Here is a 6,000-nt window from a genome sequence, read left to right as displayed (position 1 = left end):
TCTCTGATGTCTAAGGATGTTGAACATTTCCTTAAGTGTCTTTCAGCCCTTTGAGGTTCATCTGTTGAGAGTTCTCTGTTTAGGTCTGTACCCCATTTTTATTGGACTATTTGTTGTTTTGATGTTGAGTTTCTTGAGTTCTTTATATATTTTGGAGCTCAATCCTCAGTCCAATGTGGGGTTGGTAAAGATCTTTTCCCATCTGTAGGCTGCCTTTGTTGCTCTTTTGTTCAGAATTGCTTTCTCAAATTCTGGATCTTTTGTGATTCATTTTACCTTAATATTTATTTTTCGAGTTCTGGGAAGAATATCTTTGGAATAGTGGTATATATATTATTGAGTCTATAGATCCCTTTTGCTTCATCCTATAATCATTTTCATAGTGTTAAAATTTTTATAATATTTTCTTTTTATGTGCATGGGTGTTTTTTCTCTGTGTAACACCAATGTTTTCAGTGTCTGTGGAGATGAGAAGTGGGTGTTGGATCCCCTAGATGTAATGCCAGACTCTTTCTGAATTTTTTGTTTAATATAGGCTCTTAAAACTATAAATTTTCTGTTGTAATATGAGGAGTGGCGGGCTATGTTCCTGGCATCCGGCTGCCCATATGGCTAGCTTATGCCCTGAAATAATTACACGGAAACTGTATTCTTTTAAACACTGCCTGGCCCATTAGTTCCAGCCTCTTATTGGCTAGCTCTTACATATTGATCTAACCCATTTTTAATATTTTGTGTAGCCCATGAGCTGGCTTATCAGGGAAGAACTTAACCTGCATCTGTCTGGAGTGGGGGAATCATGGCAACTCTCTGATTTAGCTTCTTTCTCCTAGCATTCTGTTCTGTTTTCTCCTCCTACCTAAGGGTTGGCCTATCAAATGGGCCTAGGCAATTTCTTTATTAATAAAAAAAATCACTCTTTAGTGGCTCCCAAGTTATGGGCAAGTCTTTTTCACTTTCATTTAATTCTTCATTGGTCCACCATCTCTCAATCTTATGTTGCTCAATCTCCCCATATTATTTTCTTATTGAATTCTGATTGTATTCCATTATGGTTTGATAAAGTACAAGAAATTATTTCAGGTTTTTTGTTTGTTTTTTGCATTTGTTAAGACTTTTCTTTGTGGCCTAAAATATGAGAATTTCATAGAAGTTTTTAGGAACTTTTGAGATGAATGTACAGTCCTTCACTACTCAGCAAAATGGTCTGTGAACAGCAAATATTTTTTAAATTCATCTGGTGTCTGCTGATGTCTAAGTCTGTAGTTTCTTTGTTGCTTATTTTCTCTGGGTGATCAACCTTCTGATGAGGGCAGGGGACTGAGATCCTAAACTGTTCTTGTGTCTGGGCCCATCTGCTCGTGTATGTCCAGTAATGCTTGTTTTGTGGACTAGGATGCCCCGGTACAGTCCTATCACTCAGTAGATTATAGTTATGTACTGAGAGATAGGAATGCACACTCATAGACACACACACATGTATAGGTATGTAACAATTATTGAAAAAGAGGTCATAAATTTGAAAGAGAGCAAGGAGTATGTGGGAGGATTTAGAGGGAGAAAAAGGAAGGGGAAAATGATGAAATTATACTATAATATCAAAAAATCTATTACATTTATTTATTTGTCTGTGTGCATGCATGTCTTTCTGTATGTTTTCAGGGCTGACCATTTGGTATTGGATATCCAGTCGGTGTGCTCTTCCCTGGGAAAGACTATATCTTCAGCTCTGTGCATTTCAGCACATCTGCCTAAACACGAGCTGACCAAAGGCAACAGCAATAGACAAGCTGACATGGACAGGGGACGCCTCATAAGGGCTCAGCCCTACATAAAGAAATTTTAAAGAAAAATTTGGACAGGAGAGATGGCTAGATGGCTCAGAAGTTAATGGTTTGTACTGCTCTTGCACAAGTCCCAGCTGCCCTGCCCGGCAGCTCACAACCATCTATAATTTCCAGCCCACCTCTGACCTCTGTGGGACTTGCACTTACATAGATACACAGAGATAAACATAATTGAAAACAGAATTTAAGAAAAAAGAAAAATATTTTTCTGCATCGATCTCTTTCATTGGGTTCAGGGACAACACTGTCCCACAAGTCCCCGAGCCACCCACCTCTTGATACATTTTGTTTTCCTCTCCGCTCTTCAGACGGAACCATTTCTGTTGGCCTTGAAGCAGCTCACTGACCCTGCCCTCCATCTTCTTCATCCTGCTGTGACCCCTCTCCAGGTCATTATTTCAGATACTGTCTCCCCACACCCTTCAATTCTGGAACTTTGATCTAACTGGTTTCTAACTAGCCTTGGATTTGAAAATAATTTTTCGTTTACAAACATTTTCAAGATGAATACTGTTCATTTCCACCTACCCCTCACCCAGAACTTTCTCTCTGACGCTAATGCCCACGTCATAGTATAGCAGCTGTGCCCGTCAATGCTAATGATGGCTTGATGGCCTTGGGGACCCTGGTGCCCTGGGAAGGCTCCAGTCCCTGCAGAGACTACCCCAGCTCTTGCACACTCGTGTCTTTCGGGCCACACTACATCCCGTGGCTCTCTTATAGCTTTTTCTCCTTTGTTTTCCCTTTGATGTTCCCATTTGCATCAAGATTCTCAGTACTACCTGAGTGGAGATTGCTCAGACAGCTGATTTCCGGTCTTCAATAACGTGCACACAGAGGCCACCTCACGGCAGCTTGGCCACCGCTGTGTTTGCTTCTTTGTCTTGTTCTTTGGTGTTTTCATTTCGTCCATTGATTTTCTTCTTGATAGACTGAGTAATGTTTCATTTTTTTCCTGGATGTCTGTCTGTGTTGTGTAAGAAGAATGGGTAAATAGTAAAAAACCATTTGGAGAATGTACATTTTCTCTTCTTCCTCCTGCTCTCTGAGCACTCTTCCTGTCCCCCCTCCCCCTCCACCTTTCTCCCTCCTTTTCTTGCTCCTTCTTCTTTTGGCCTTACCCCCTTCTTCTCTCCCACCCTTCTGCCTACTCCTCTTCTTCTTCCTTTGGCAATTAACAACCAGTCCCGCCTCATTCACACTGCAAGCTCCCGGTTTCTTCCTGTAGAAGCTGACTCCGGCGTCAGCTATGTCCCCAGAGTCTGACGGTGCTCTTTGTGTCTCTCAGAGACTAGCCTGGACTTGACTGATGGTGAGTGCTGTTGCTCAGACCTTTGACCTCCAAGTGCTTTGGCATTGCATTTTGGGCAGGAAGAGCAGGGCTCTTCTGCTAGAGTCCAGCTGCTCTGTGTCAGAGGCTGGAGCATCTTCAGGGGCAAAGCTCTGGCAGCCTGCTCCCCCTGTATATCAGTTACTCTTCCTATTGCTGTGAACCAACCTTTTGGCAACCAAAAGGTCAAAGGCTTTGTTTGGCTTACATTTAAAGGGACACCGTTCATCAGGGCAGGACGCCACAGCCGAAGGAGCTTGGGCATCTGATGGAACTGCAGCAGCACCAGGAAGCCCATTTCCTCATTTTTAGGCAGCTCAGGACCACAGCCCAGGATCTGGTGTCACCTCATTCCGGGTGGGTGTTCCCTCCTCCCTGGAAACACCCTCATTGTGTGTTTCCATGGTAACTCAAAGTCCAGTTAAGCTGACAATGAAGATTGACCATCATACCTCAGTTTCCTCCTTCAGTCCAGGGGCATTTTTAGGCAATTAGCTTTTGTATTATTGAAGGTTCACATTTATTTCTAGATTTTCAACAATCGCTGACACAATGCTCGGCCCTTGGGGGTCTCCTGAGAGGTTCAGATGCTTACTATTTTCTCCAGTGCCAAGAGAAAGGGTTGGGTTGTGAATGGTGGACTTATTGGGACAAAGATCACATGGCAGGATGGGGAGGAGCCTCGAGCGGGTGCAGAAAGGTGCCCTGGTGCACCTTAACTATACACTACATAGAACCTCCTTTTATACCAGTGGCTTCTCTGTGTGAAAATGGGTTCCAGGTACATGGGTGAGTGGAGACCGCTTCTGAGGAGGCTGGGCTCCTTCATGGATATGGATTCTGCTGAGCTCTCTGCTCAGAACTCCTCAAGAAGGCTTCCATGGCGCTCCAAGGCTGGCTCAGCTCCTGCTACACTCCACCTCCCAGCTCACCTCTTTCCTTCATCCCACTCCGCTTTCCAACGACGGGGCCTCTGTGCTGTCCCATCAGCCTGTCGCTGCCTTTCCTAGCTGCACACGCATTCCTTCTGTCTGCATAAATGTTCCCTATCTTCTGCTCCATTAAAACTTGCATCTCTGTACTCTTAGCTCAATTAGTTGCCCCTTAAAAATAAGTGTGTGTGTGTGTGTGTGTGTGTGTGTGTGTGTGTGTGTGTGTGCGCGCGCGCGCGCTGTATGTGGATGAGCATGTGTGTCATGGGGAGCATGTGGAGCTCAGAAGCAACTTTGTGCAATCAGTCATCTCCTTCCTTCTTGACGTGTGCTCAAGAGATCAGACTTGGCTCATCTGGCTTGCACAGCAAGTACTTTTGCCCACTGAGCCATCTTTCCAGCCCACCAGCTGTCTCGTCTTTGAATGATGTCTCCAAAACGTCCTCATCACATCAGCTGCCAAGGTTTTGAGGAGGCTCTCGCAGTCTTTAGTGTCTTCGTTTGTGTGACAATTTGATGAAGACCCACCCCCACCCCACCCCAGCTAGGCTATGGCCATCATGAAACTGGAGATTATCTTTTCAACATTGCCTCTTGGCATCTGACACTGAGGAGGAGTAAGATGCATGCTTGTTGGATGAATAAATATAAATGCATTCAAAGGTGAGGAGAGAGATGACGTAGCCCTCTCTGCTGGCCCCACATCTGCCAGCTGTTTATTTATAGCGTGGGAGGAAATGGGACCATGATGTCTCCCAACCACAGAAGGATGTGATGTCTTCCTTTGGGGGTCTCAAGGAGCCGTGTGCGGCTGTCTTGTTTGGAGTTCCCAGGGCTGAGTGACGGCTGATTGGAGCAAGCAGAGCAAAGGGACAGAGGAGGGTCATCTGGGAAGGGAGGAAGCTGAGACCCAGGCCCTGGCCTCTGTCCCTCCGGGCTCTTCCCTCCTCCCCGCCTCAGTAATGTATCTCTGGGCAAGAACATTTAAACATTTAGCCAGTGCCTAATGGATGCCTAACACATGGAGAAGGAAGCTACAACATCTTCAACCTCTCAGCCTTCCAGGAGGGAGCCCTGGAGATGTCCTCCTGGCTCAGGTGGGGCCTTGACTGAAAGAATGTCCCATCCAGCCCAACAGCTCTCGGTGAGGAACAGAACAGGTGTGTTCTGTGTTAGAGGATACCTCAACAGATCACCAGGCATGCCACTCAAGTGGAAGACTTGGGGGAAACTCCAAGTCTCCAAGTTACTAAGACGAGAGTGTTGGTCTAAGTTCTGCTGGCTTCATAGCCCACGCACTGTTCCCAGACCAGCTGACTTTCCCAGCAGAGTAGCCCAGAGCCCATCCTTATTCAGTTATTCTTTGTATGTGTGTGTTTATGTCTGTGATATGTTCAGGTATGTATACACATGTGCATGAAAGCATGTGGAGGCCAGAGGTCAACTTTTGTGCCTCAGAATCTGTCTTCTTGTTTGTGTTTTGAGACAGGGTCTCCTGCTGGTCCAGGGCCTGCTGTTTAGGTTAGGATCAAAGAACAGCTCCTATCCCCACCCCTAGAACTGGGATGGCAAGCAAGCCACCTTGCTGGCTTTTTATGTGGGTTCTGGGGATCAAACTCAGGTCCTCCTGATTGTGTTGCAAGCACTTTACCAAGTGAACCATCTCCCCAGCCTCTATAAAAATATGTATTATTTTTATTGTGATAAAAATATACACAATATAAAATTTACCATCTTGCTCAGTGTTGAACTATTACAACCACCCCTACCTCCCACCTCCAGAACGCCATTGATCCTGTTCAACGAAACGCCATCAAACTAGTTCTCTCTCCTTGCTTCCCTCAGCCCTGAAAGCACCCTTCTCGTTTCACCTTTGAACCGGTGAATGGGA

Source organism: Microtus pennsylvanicus, chromosome 2, assembly GCF_037038515.1.
Source record: "Microtus pennsylvanicus isolate mMicPen1 chromosome 2, mMicPen1.hap1, whole genome shotgun sequence".
Classification (NCBI taxonomy): Eukaryota; Metazoa; Chordata; class Mammalia; order Rodentia; family Cricetidae; genus Microtus; species Microtus pennsylvanicus.
The sequence above is the reverse complement of the archived record's forward strand: the minus strand, read 5'-3'. Positions refer to the sequence as shown.